At 48.3% G+C, this 13,395-nt stretch overlaps 1 pseudogene; it reads left to right on the top strand.

Moving 5' to 3' along the window:
* Positions 1–1,871: 1,871 nt before the first annotated feature.
* The window catches only part of LOC144374120 (ribosome quality control complex subunit TCF25-like), a 34,799-nt pseudogene continuing 23,275 nt past the window's right edge, over positions 1,872–13,395 (top strand).

Below are 13,395 nucleotides of genomic sequence, written 5' to 3'. Positions count from 1 at the left end.
TTCTAGAAGAAAAACCTCCCGGGGAAATGGACGCAGACACCTATAGGCCTGGTCCCCACCTGCCGCCTAGAGTGTGGACCTTGGTGTCATGCATAGCTCATGGGTGTTCCTTTGGCTTTGGTTAGAAATCACCTTTACTGTCTCAGTCAGGGGGTCCTAAAGACAGCTTACTGAAGTTAAGTCAGATGAAGTGCAGTCAGATGCACCCCAGGGGTATGTAGTGAGTCTTGACAGAGGCATGCACAGCATGAGTGCCACACCACATTCTGAGAGCTTGCCACCCTGCAGCCTGTGCCCCCTTTCCCTGCGTGTGTGTGAGTCCTGCCTGTGTCTGCATTTCCCACCAGCAGAGTCTTCCAGAATGTGCTCTTTCCTTCTGTCCTTGCTTGCTTAGCCTGTGCTTTTGAGTTTCATGCAGGCTGTGGGTTTTCACGGTCAGCTCCTCCTTGCTGAGTAGCAGTGTATTGCAGGGTGTTCATCTGTGGTGTTTCAGGGGTCTGACTCAGTTCTGGTTGGGGGCTGCTCTGCCTGGAGTTGCTGAGCTCTAAGGACAGGTGTTTTGTGGGTTTGGGTTTCATTTTGGCTGATGGGGCATCTACAGGGAGAACTGCTGCATCAGGAGTGGATGCGTATACCTGGACCAGCAGGTGCTGAGTGCTCCTCCAGCGTTTTTTTTTTTTTAATTGGTTGTTCACAACATTACAAAGCTCTTGACATATCATATTTCATACATTAGATTGAAGTGGGTTATGTACTCCCAATTTTACCCCAAATGCAGATTGCAGAATCACGTCGGTTACACATCCACAATTTTACATAATGCCCAATTAGTAATTGTTGTATTCTGCTACCTTTCTCCTCCAGCGTTTTATCCCACCTGCCTATGGGCTGTGCGAGGCTGAAGGTGCTCCAGCCTCCAGGGAATTGGTGTTGGCAGCCTATGCCCCCAGCCCTCAGCAGGGACAGTGCTCCTCACTGGCTTTTGATTTACATTTCAATAAAGATGTTGTTGGGTGTCTTTCCATGTGCCTATTGTCCATTTTTTGGTCTTCTTTTTATTAATATTTTTTAGTTGTAAATGGACACAATATTTTATTTTTATGTGGTGCTGAGGATCGAACCCAGGGCCTCGCATGTGCTAGGTGATCGCTTTACCGCTGAGTCACAACCCCAGCCCCTGTTTGTCTTCTTTTGTGAACCATCTCTTCACATTTTGCTACCTGTGGTGGATTCCCAGGCTGCTCTGTGAGCATGGAGCACTGACACCTGGGCAGACATGTGGCTGCTCATCTCTCTGCTGCCTATGGATTTCCAAAGAGGTTCTATTCAGTCAATTCAAGTGTTCTATGGGTTTTTGCCCTTATAACTCATAGGTGGAAATAATAGGAGTGTTTTCACATGCACAGGCCCTGGTTTGATCCCCAGAACCATGCATATGTGCCTGTACACACAGAATTTGTTAGTGTTCTGTATGAGGAAGCAGAGGTATGCATGACATGGAGCTGCTTCATGACTGCACAGCCGGAACGTGAATGCATTGACTTGACCTCATAACTGACCTAAGTGCTGTGGTGGGCGGGCTTGCTTACAGGGGGCATGTAACCTGATGCAGTTGGCCTTCCATACCTGCAGCTCCCACCAACCACAGGTCGAAATATGTCTCAAACTCACAGCTGTGCTGCTTGTGTTTATTGTCATCGCTCCCTGAACTGCACAGTGTGCAGACTACTGAGACAGGATTTGAGTTAGGTTAGGTATGTGGTGATGCAGAGGAGAGGCAGAACACACAGGTGTGCACAGGCTCTGTGCAAACACGACACATTCCATAGAGGGGACTGGAAACATTCCCCCACCCCCCTGTGCATGCACAAATGCTAAGGAGTGACAGTGCAGTGCAGCCATTGAGAAATGATGTTATGCAGCAGGACATCATAGTATTTGGGACCAGTGGCTACTTTGACATGCTGGTGGAAACAAGATACCTAAAAATCATGAGTTTACTTTATTACATTGAAAAATTTTCCCTCAGTCCCTTTCAAAGAATTATGTGTGTATGTCTGTCTTGTTTTTGTGTACAGTATAGTTGCTGTTCCCTGATGGTAATTGAAATACGTTTCAATTGTGCTATTAAATAAAAAAAAAATTTTTAAATAAATTTCAGTGTTCAGGCTGCTGCTGTTAGGCTGGAATAAAGACTTGAAATGCTGTGGTGGTTTTAAACTTGCCAACACTCTCATCTTTATTTTTGATAGTCATTTGATTTTTTTTTTCCTTTGGTACTGGGAATTGAACCCAAGGGTGCTTAATTACTAAGCCACATCCCCAACACTTTTTAAATTTTTTATTTTTTTAATAATTTTTTTTAGTTTTAAGTGGGCACAATATATTTATTTTATTATTTTATTTTTATATAGTGCTGAGGATTGAACCCAGTGTCTCACGCATGTTAGGTGAACGCTCCACCACTGAGCCACAACTGCAGCCCCAATTTTTTTTCTTTTGAGACAAGTTCTCACTAGGATGCTTACAGCTTTGATAAGTTGCTGAGGCTGGCTTTGAACCTACGATCAGTCTCAGCCACTAGGATTATAGGCATGTACCACCACACCTGTGATAGTCATTTTATTTCTTTTTTAATTGTTTGTCCTGAACTTCTCAGAAGATGATATATAGTCAGTCAAAAAATATATGAAAAAGTGTTCATCATCACTAGCAACTAGAGAAATGCAAATCAAAACTACTCTAAGATTTCATCTCACTCCAGTGAGAATGGCACCTATTATGAATACAAACAACAAGTGTTGGTGAGGATATGGGGAAAAGGGAACACTCATGCACTGCTGGTGGGACTGCAAATTGGTGTAGCCAATAAGGAAAGCAGTATGGAGATTTCTTAGAAAATTGGGAATGGAACCACCATTTGACGAAGCTATCCCTCTCCTCGTTCTATACCTAGAGGACTTAAACAGCATAATACAGGAATGCGGCCACTCAATGTTTATAGCAGCACAATTCACAATAGCTAAACTGTGGAACCACCTAGATGTCCTTCAACAGATGAATGGATTAAAAAAATGTGGCATATATACACAATGGAATGTTAGTCAGCAATAAAAGAGAATAAAATCATGACATTGCAGGTAAATGGATAGAGTTAGAGAAGATAATGCTGAGTGAAGTTAGCCAATCCCCAAAAGCAAATGTTGAATGTTTTCTCTGATATAAAGAGGCTGATTCATAAGTAGGGAAGGAGAGCGTGAGAAGAATAGACAAACTCTAGATAGGGCAGTGGGGTGGGAAGGGAAAGGAGGGGAGGGGGCATGGGGTTAGAAATGATGGTGGAATGTTATGGACATTATTATCCAAAGTACACATATGAAGACATGAATTGGTATGAATATACTTTTTATATAACCAGAGATACGAAAAATTGTGCTCTGTATGTGTAATAAGAATTGTAATGCATTTCGCTGTCATATATAAATAATTTTTTAAAAAATTTATTCTAATTAGTTACACATGACAGTAGAATGCATTTTGACAGGGGCTGGGGCTGTGGCTCAGTGGTAGAGCACTTACCTAGCATGCATGAGGCACTGGTTTCCATCAGCACCACAAAAAAATGAAATATTGTGTCCATCTAAAAACTAAAAAGTAAATTTTTTTTAAAAAAAAGAATGTATTTTGACACATCATACATAAATGGAGTATAACTTCTTGTTTTCTGGTTGTACATGATGTAGAGTTTCACCGTTCATGTAGTCATATGTGCACATGGGTTATAATGTCTGATTCATTTTACTGTTCTTCCTACCTCCATCCCCCCTCCCTTCCTTTTACTCCCATCTATCTAATCCAGAGCGCTTCTAGTATTCCTAGCCACCCCACTCCCACTTGCTGTGAATTAGCATTCACATATCAGAGAAAATATTCCGCTTTGGTTTTTCGAGATTGGCTTATTTTGCTTAGCATCATATTCTCCAGCTCTGTCCAGTTATCAGCAATGCCATAATTTTATTCTTTTTTAAAGCTGATTAATATTTCATTGTGTGTGTGTGTGTATATATATACACACACACACATATGTGTATATGAGTATATATATTTATATACATACATAAAAATATATACATTTATATTTCATTGTGTGTGTATATATATATACACATGTGTGTGTGTGTGTATATATATGTGTGTGTGTGTGTGTGTGTGTGTGTGTGTGTATATATATATATATATATATATATATATATATATATATATACCAATCACATTTTCTTTGTCCTTTCATCTGTTGAAGGACACCAAGGTTGGTTCCATAGTTTAGCTATTGTGAATTGAGTTACTATCACCATTGATGTGGCTGTATCATTATAGAACTTAGTCCTATGGGTATAAACTGAGGAGTGGGATAACTGTGTAAAATGGTGGTATCACTCCAGATTTTCTGAGGAATCTCCATGCTGTTTTCCAGAGTGGTGACAACAATTAGTAATTTGATGTTGATTTCATCAAGAACACAACTCCCTGCTGGGCATAGTGGTCATGCCTGTAACCCCAGTAACTCTAGAGGCTGGGAAAGGAGAATTGCCTCATCAGACTTGAGGACAAAATTATTTTAACATGAACAAGAACAATATTAGAAAATTATAGGGCTGGGGATGTGGCTCAAGTGGTAGCGCACTCGCCTGGCATGCGTGCGGCCCGGGTTCGATCCTCAGCACCACATACCAACAAAGATGTTGTGTCTGCCGAGAACTAAAAAAAAAAAATATTAAAAAATAATTCTCTCTCTCTCTCTCTCTCTCTCTCTCTCTCTCTCTCTCTCTCAAAAAAAGAGAAAATTATAATCCTTATAATACGCTCCTTGTTTTTTTAGTTTGAAGTATTGGAATTGAACTCAGGGGTGATGTACCACTAAACTATACCCCCAGCCCTCTATTTTTCACTTTGTCACTGAGGTTGCTCAGGCTGGCCTCAAATTTGCCTTCCTCCTGACTCAGCCTCCCAAATAAAGTCTCTGGGGTGACAGGCATGGCAAGTCGTCTTCACATCTGGCTCAGCTCTACTTCGCCACGTACACTGTGACCCCTGTGCAGAAATGCCCTGGGCTTGTTTCTCCAGATAAACGTCGAGGATCTTGAGGACGACCTGGTGGTGAACAGAGAGAAGTCTGATTGTGTGTTAACAGATGCTGCAGTGTCAGGGAACAAAGGAAGGATTCAGCATGGAAACCCAGAGACCAAGTGGGAAGGAAATGTGGCCAAGGCTGCACCCCCGGAGCAGGTATGGGGACCCCGTGGTAACAAGGAGGCTGGCATGTCAGGGAAGGGCTGTGGCATCCTGCCACATGCCACCTGTGTCAGGTTTTTCTTGGAAGTATAATTTTCTGAATTTGCTTTGGCTGATTCCGTGGGAACCCTGATGAAGTTTGTGCTAAAGTCCTTGAGATCAGTGGCGGCCCCAGGGGTACTGCATGCAGGTCCCTGCCCTGCCTGCTGCCCACTGTGCTCCAGGCAGCTCTGTGCCTTCTGGGAGCAACCACTTCTGGTGAAGCGTCCCTGAGGAGCTTCTCACTGCCCAGAGGAGCTGGCCCAGTCAGGAGCAGGTGGGTGCCCCAGGCAGCCTGGACCAGCTCTGCAGCAGAGCAGGGTGGGAGAGAGAGGCCACACTGACAGCAGGGGGTACGGGCAGGGTCCAGCTGCAGAAGGATGTGAGGGGCCGCAGGTGCTCCAAGTGGTGTTGGCTTGCTGCTTTGGTTCTCAGTTTTTAAGATTTTGCTTCTCTCTCCATTGATTAGAATATCTTATTTTTATTAGTCTAATGCAAGTGGAAAACTCCGGAAGAAGAAAAAGAAGCAGAAAAATAAGAAAAACAGTGCAGGAGAAGCCTCGGTATGCGATCAGACTTGACTGGCCCCTGCCCAATCCCTCCGTGCCCCTTGGGCCGTGTCCCTCACGGTGGTGCTGGGAGAAGACCATTTTATTTGATGTCTTCATTTTTTCCTGTCAGGAGTATAACTATCTAAGAGGTCAAGGACAAAGAAGAGTCACCTACAGTTTTGCTTGTGATTTGCCCCTTTGTTCCTTGGCTGTCATGGCCTACTCCTAGTCTCCGTGTCCCAGCTGCCCTCTGCAGGGAGAGTCCCTTCCCAGCCCTGCTCCCTGTTGCTGTTCACCCAGCCTTCATCCCGCCAGTGCACGAGGGGTGCTGGTGTGGAAGCCCACAGACCAGATCCCCCTCAGCCAGCACGTTTCCGTTCTTGCCTTGATCCTCCTTGTCTCATTGTTCGTCCTGAAGAGAGGTGGTAGCTTTGTTGCTGTTCAGTTGGAGTCACAGGTCCCAGTTCCATTCAACTGAGGATGTGAGCTCACCTGTGAGACATGAAGTGTGGCTCTCTGGCCCGATGGTTCCCAGGGCCTTCTGGATTAGTGATGGTTCTGAGCTTCCTCCTATAATACATCTCCTCCTTCTGAGTTAGATCATCTTTTAGAAAGTACATACCAAATAACTTTTCAAAGTAACTCCTTGTTATTGGTTGTCACAGCACTTGGAGTGAAGCCAGTGTGGCGATTAACAGTTCCTTCTGGGCTTTTAGGAAAGTGGGATGGAGGATATCGACCGCATCTTGGAGAGGATTGAGGATGGCAGTGAGCTCAGCCGCCCGGGTCCCCCACCACTGAGCTCCAGGAAGCATGTCCTGTATGTGGAGCACAGGTATGGCCTTGGCCTCTGATTTTGACGGGGAGGAGTGATTTAGAAAGAGGACAGTTTGCTGTCTTTATTTATTTAGAAGTGTTAAGAGTGCATTATTAAACATTTAGGAAGTAGAAAAAAAAAGGAGAAAGAAGTAAGGAAAAGACATCTGTGTTTCACAGGACTTTTTTTTGGTACTGAGAATTGAATCCAGGGGTGCTTTACCATTGAGCCATATCCCCAGCCCTTTTTATTTTTTTGAGGCAGGATCTCACCAAGTTGCTTAGGGCCTCACTAATTTGCTGAGGCGGTCCTCAAATTTTCGATCTTCCTGGATGCTAGGATTATACCTGAGCATCACTGCACCTGGCTCCTTTTTATTTTTGATTTTGAGACTGGGTATTGTTAGCTTGTTTAGGGCTTGCTAAGTAGCTGAGATCAGCCTCTAACAAGGAGTCCTCCTGCCTTGGCCTCTGAGTAGACACGGGTGTGGCACCATCATGCCCAGCTCAGGACTTACAAACAGCTTGCCTTTGTATGTCTCATGAGGCGTTTTGAGCTGTACCAGTGTAGTGTCACCCTTGGACGATCACCCATCTCTTGGTCTGGTGGGTGCTTAATGAAACCTGATCTTTGCCAGCTTTGACAAGCAAGCTGCCTGTATCATTGAGGCCCTCCACTCTGCGTCAGGGTGCATGCTCCCTGTACGAAGCATGACAGATGAACACTGGACCCACAGGGGAGACCTACCCCAGGTTCTCTCCTAGCAGTGACCCACTGCATCCCTTGAGTGCCCCAAGGGGCCAGTAGTGGTCAGGTCCTATTACAGGTGGCAGATTTAAAGAAAGCAGGCCTAGAAATCACCTTTCAAGCCCAAAATCATTGTTCTTTGGCTGCACTCTTACTTAGCTTTCTGCAATTTCGGGTCATTGTAGGAAAGCCTGACTTAATTTTTTCTTCCTCACATTTCCCACATTCTAGACACTTGAATCCGACACAGAACTGAAACGGTATTTTGGTGCTCGAGCGGTCCTGGGGGAGCAAAGGTAAGGCCCACAGCAGCTGCATTCTCAAGCTGTTTTTACCTGCTTTCATTTCTTATGGGTGGGGGAGCCATTGAAAACCCTGGGGGAGAGTACTGAAAGCCACACTGGACAGATGGAGCCCTTCCAGGGCCTGGGCAGGTGGCTGAGACGCCAGGAGGCCAGGCTGTTTCACACCTTCTCAACTGTGCACCCCATATTTTTAAAAAGGTCCTACAAGCTGTTAAACTTTGAATCCTGAAATTTTAGCCAGATCCATTTTGTTTCTCCACCAGCAGGAAAAATGACAAAAAGTTTGGGTTCTGAGATCAGTTTTATGTCACCTAACTCGTTCCTGGCTAGTCAGCCTCTGCAGTGTCAGCTGATGGTGAGTAGGCAGTGGAGTGTCCCTTGGCTTTTCCAGGGGAAGTCAGGGCCCATCCTGGGACTTTCTTTATTAGGTGGGAATTCCACTCTCCATCTCCGTACCGAAACATCCGGAAGCTTGTGTCTTTTTAAGTATGTGTTTTCTGATTATAGAGCTGAATGCTTTTTGTTAAAGCTCTGAAGCAATGTAGAAATGTTCCCCTCTTATTCCGATCACCTGTGGCCATGTCCCCAGGCCTTTCTGCACGCCTCTCGAGGAAGCTGTGCTGGCTTTGGCATGTCGGAGTCCCAGGTGTCCTCTGTGCCTGATGCACAGGGTTCTTTGTTAGGCCAAGGATAGGCGTGTCCACACCTTGGCTGCAGGCCCCCTGCATCCATGCAGCCCTCCAAGAAGTGGCCCACTGTGGGTTTCCTCGAGTACCTGCGCCTTGCCCAGCTGCCCTCCCAGGAACGGTGCCACCGAGGCCCACCTGCACTCGGTTGTCCTCAGCTACATCCTCGACAACACAGTGCCTTGAAACTGTGTGAGGTGTGCACGTGGCGCCCTTGTCTGACTGGTGTCTGTTGGGTCATGAGTGGGCCAAGGATTATTTTTAGACTTCGTTTGTCCCCACTTTCCTTGTGTTTTACAGTTTTTGCCTTGTATTTTTGTTTTTAAGTGTTTGAGGACTCATGAGTTTCTGACTTCTGTGTGTTTTGGGTTATTTGTGAAAAGCACTTACTTGAGCCACTACCTGTGCTGCTCAGGCTGAGTTCTGCCGCTCAGCCCAGGTCTGTCTGCCTGCCCCCGTGTTACATTTTTGCATCATCTTATTTTTGTAAATTATAGTTATTATCAGTCATTAGTTAATAATTACATTCTTTTTTAGTTTTTGTGGTGCTAGGGAGTGAACCCACAGCCACACACCTCCGAGCCACACACCTCTGAGCTGCCCCCTGCACATATTTCAGTTTTATGTATCTATTTTTGAGGTGAGGCCCTCCGTGCTTCCCAGGCTGGTCGCACACTCATGAGTCTGCATGGGCCTCCCCCTCAGCCTCCCAGGCAGCCAGGACCACAGGTCTGTAACCAGGTCAGCTCACTTACTACCTTTATAGCAGCACACTTTTTTGTTGTTTGTTTCTTCAAAAATTTAAGTCCTACTGAAGTATGTCCAGTGAAAAGCTGTGGTTCCCTCCTTCTTGGTCCCCCACCCTTGTCCTGTTGTTCAGAGACCAAACCTTAGCTCATTTCTGTTCCTCCCTCCTGGTGACCATTCAGGGTTTCCATATAGCTGTGCACTGATCTTTGGGGGGAATCTGACTTCCTCCTGAGACAGATGGGGTCTGCTCCCTTCCCCCTGTCTGTGCTGTCTCCACACCCCCTGTGTCACTCCTCCTGACCCTCCCTCCAGCATCCGTCAGGGCTGCCTCCTCCCCTAGACTTCTGGCTGGAAGCTCACCTCAGACCTGGCGGTGCCCAGGATGCTGTAGACTTCCAGGCACCGGTGGTTTCCTTTCCACTGCTTGCTGCGTGTGCAGAGTTGTGCCATGTTGTGCCTCTCAGCCTCTGGCCATGCTTTTCTTTTTGTGTATTTGTTCTTCTCATACAGTTTTAATGTCTCTTTTTGAGAAAAGAAAGATGCTGTTTTGTCCTGTTCCGGGTAGTCCAGCTCCTTATTCCTTGTTTTGTTTTAGTGAAATAGGGCACTGTTGAAAAGCCTAGAGATTGGTCTACACACATCCACATCCCATCACTCAGCTCAGGGTGCAGCCCTTCCAGGCCTGGCTAAGATGCCACCTGGCAAGGGAGCCAGACCCCCTAACAGCAGCTAAGAACTCTTGCCCAAAGGGGTCCTGGTACCCTCAACTTGTCGCTCACACAAGAGTCGCAGGGAGCTGGGTGCCTGAGGACCCTCAACACTCTGCTCTCGGTCTTCTTCCTTGCAGAAATATGCCAATTTCCTCCTCAGTTTTCCTCATTGTTTCCATGTTTTCCTTTTCAAAGATTGGAGTCATATTACTGGGGTCTGGGTCAGAGGTCCACTTCCCTAATTTGCCTCTGGCCACAGCCAGGCATTCCTCCTGTGCAGCCTGTCCCACAGGAAGCAGCTCGTTTGCTCAGGGAATTTCAGTGGCCCTGAGCTCCTGCTCTGCACCATGTTCTAGGGTTTCACTTTTGTTTCCTTTTTGTCCCTCTTGCCTTCGTGCTGGACTGTTGGCCTCCCTGTTCCCCTGGACCTGATAGTAGCTGCTTGCACAGGTCGCAGCTGGGGTCCCCTCTTCATGCAGCAGTGCTTTGCTCTCCCTTCCTGTGTGCCCCCTGTCCACTGCTCTGCCTCCAGGGAGAGCTGGAGGGATTGGGCGGCCAGCCTGGTCCCTGGCCCGTGGAGGTAAAGCTGTGCCTGTCTCCTCCTCCCCAGGCCGCGACAGAGGCAGCATGTATAACCCAAGTGCACGTGGCTGACGACCCCCAAGAGCACCTGGCCGCGGTACAGCAAGCCAGGTGAGTCTGTCACTCCTGCAGCAGGGGGCTGGCACGCTGGCCTCAGTGCCTTCTGGGTGGGTCTTGCAGCACCATGTGCAGCTGCGTGTGAAGTATGGTGTTCCTGAGGGTGCAGCAGCCTGTATGTCCCCAGCTGGCCTGACCTGTGCAGAAGCTCTCAACTTCCTTGCCGTCTGCCTCGTCCTCTGGGTGCCATGCTACAGGAAGCAGCTGAACAGACGCTTGCATTTTTAAGTGTTTTTTTTTGTGTGTGTGTGTGTGTGTGCTGGCACTGAGCCTGAGCCCTCCAAGCCACACATGCCAGGCTGGGCTCTGCTGCTGAGCTGCATCCTCAGCCCTTGAGTTTGTTTTCACATTATGATAATTTGGGGGCTGGGGTTGTAGCTCAGTGGTAGAGTGCTTGCCTAGCATGTATGAGGCCTTGGGTTCGATTCCTAACACCACATAAAACTAAATAAGCAATATAAAGGTATTGTGTCCATCTACAACTAAAAATATTTTAAAAAATCAATAATGTATGATAGTTTTACGTTTAAAGAAAACAGCCATGCAGAAGGTTCAGGGTAGGAAGTGAATGCCCTTTCTGGGCATCGGCTACACAGCATAGAGAAGCATCCAGACAGCTCTCTGCAGGTTGATGGGGCACATACTGTAGAAGAGGTCATGGGTGTGTAGAGGACATGTGTGGAGGGTGGTAACCAACGCACCTCACCTGCTGTGCCTGTGGGGTTGGGGATTCTAGAAGAATCCCCTTGGACTCCCAGTGAGGATCGCCTGGGAGTTCGGGACCTGTACTTGTAGGATCAACCCTGATGCCACTCATGTATCTTCTCTTCCCACCAGGTCTCTTGCCCTTCTAGCAAAGGAACCCGAACATGGTAGAGATAGGGGCTCATTGTCTCAATCTGCAGGACTTGGACCTTGGGCCGGGCTCTCAGGATGGAGTAGCTCAGGGGAAGCCCATGAGAACCATTGGCCATTTAGCGGTTGTCTTAGCAGACTGAGTTTTTCAGGTTAACCAGAGGAAATGGTCCCTCCACACAGTCACACAAAAGGAGCAGAACCATATTTGGTCAGGGGTTACACATGGCCAAGGCCTCTGACCTGGCCCTGTGCCCACTGCTCGCCTCCTGTCCCAGCCCCTCACAGCCACCCTGGCTGCTGGTCCCAACCAGACGTGATCGGGCACCCAGATGGACCTCCATGCTCCCATCCCTGAGGTTTGTTGTCCTGGGCCACTTCGGCTCCATCCTTTCCCAGAGCTCATCTGAATTCTATAGAGAAGTGAGTCTTTGTGGAAAGCAAACAGAGGCCAGCTCCCGGGACAGCCCAAGGAAGCAGTGGGAAGCAGGCCCAGGTGTTCTGAGAGAGGCCCTGGACGTCAGCCTCTGGCCCAGAGGCAGCCCAGCCCCAGGCCTGGGTGACCTGTGAGACCCCTCAGATCGAGTGGGTTGGTATCACAGAGTCCTTTCTGAGAACAGCACAAGGGAGACTATTGGGGCTACTGTGCTCTGTAGAGGCGCCATGTCCTGGCATCCAGCACACCCTCTCTGTGCACTCTCACCTGCCAGGTCTGTCTATGTGGCTGTTGGAATCGAAAAAAGGGCTTTCCTTCTTTGCGTTTGAACACAGTGAGGAGTACCAGCAGGCACAGCACAAGTTCCTGGTGGCCGTGGAGTCCATGGAGCCAAACAACCTTGTGGTATGTGGGCCCCACAGCTGCCAGTGGGTGGAGGGCGAGTGCCCGGGCAGCTGCTCCCTTGGCAGTGGGGCCCCCGGACCCGAGGGGCACTGTGAAGACTTGGCACTCAGGTGCTCTCCTGCTGGGAGCTGCGTGTAGTGGCACTATGGTCCTTCCCAGGTGCTGCCTCTGTCTTGGGCCTCACTGGGGAGGTAGGGGGAGCATGTAGATCCTGCTGGCCCCATGTCCCCCACGTAGGGGGGGCGGGAACCTGCTTGCTTTCAGTCCTCTGTCCTGAGACCTGGGAGCGAATACAGCCCCACTGGGCAGGCAGTTTCCCCAGTTCCCACCTGGAGCCAGGTCCAGGCCTTGGCTGGGTAATAGCAGTGCACACCTGCAGTCCAAAGGGAATTTCGTCTGTCACCTGGTAATCATCTCTCCTGGTGTGCACAGGTCCTGGTGGACTGCAGGGGTGTCCTTTGGGTCCCTGCCTGTGACCTTCCTCCAGAGCTGCCCTTCTTTTCTGGTAGATTCTGCTCCAGACAAGCCCCTACCATGTGGACTCACTCCTGCAGCTCAGTGATGCCTACCGCTTTCAAGAGGATCAGGAGATGGCACGAGACCTCATAGGTGAGACCCAGTAGGCAGTGCAGCCTGCCTGTTCTCGCCACTAGAGCAGATGCAGGTGGCAGGACATTGTCATGTAGCACTTTGTGGAAGGTGTGTCATGGCTGGTTTAGTGTGTCCTGGAACTGGGCAGCCATCACTGCAGTCCATTCCAGGAAAACAGCCTGCCATCTTCTATCTTCCCGCAGGCCCCAGAACCCCTGACTTCTGGTCAGACTCTCCGTGGCCCTACCTGTGTGGGGAGCCATTCAGTGGAAGCACTGTGCGTGGTCTCTGCCCATGGTTGTGTGCCCCATGTGTGGTGTGACCCAGGTTTGCGTGTGCTCTTGGCTGGATAGTACTCCCCCTTTGGACAGATGTGGTTGGCGAATCCGTCATCAGTGGTGGTTCTGGTTGCTCTTCTGTGTGTGCACGCATGCTGCTGTGGGCATCTGGGCTGTGTTTGTATCACCTGGGGACTGGGCATGAACAGAACATGTGGCAGTTGCACCCCATGG

This window comes from Ictidomys tridecemlineatus, unplaced genomic scaffold (genome assembly GCF_052094955.1).
Source record: "Ictidomys tridecemlineatus isolate mIctTri1 unplaced genomic scaffold, mIctTri1.hap1 Scaffold_583, whole genome shotgun sequence".
In the NCBI taxonomy this organism is placed as follows: Eukaryota; Metazoa; Chordata; class Mammalia; order Rodentia; family Sciuridae; genus Ictidomys; species Ictidomys tridecemlineatus.
The sequence above is the reverse complement of the archived record's forward strand: the minus strand, read 5'-3'. Positions and strand labels throughout refer to the sequence as shown.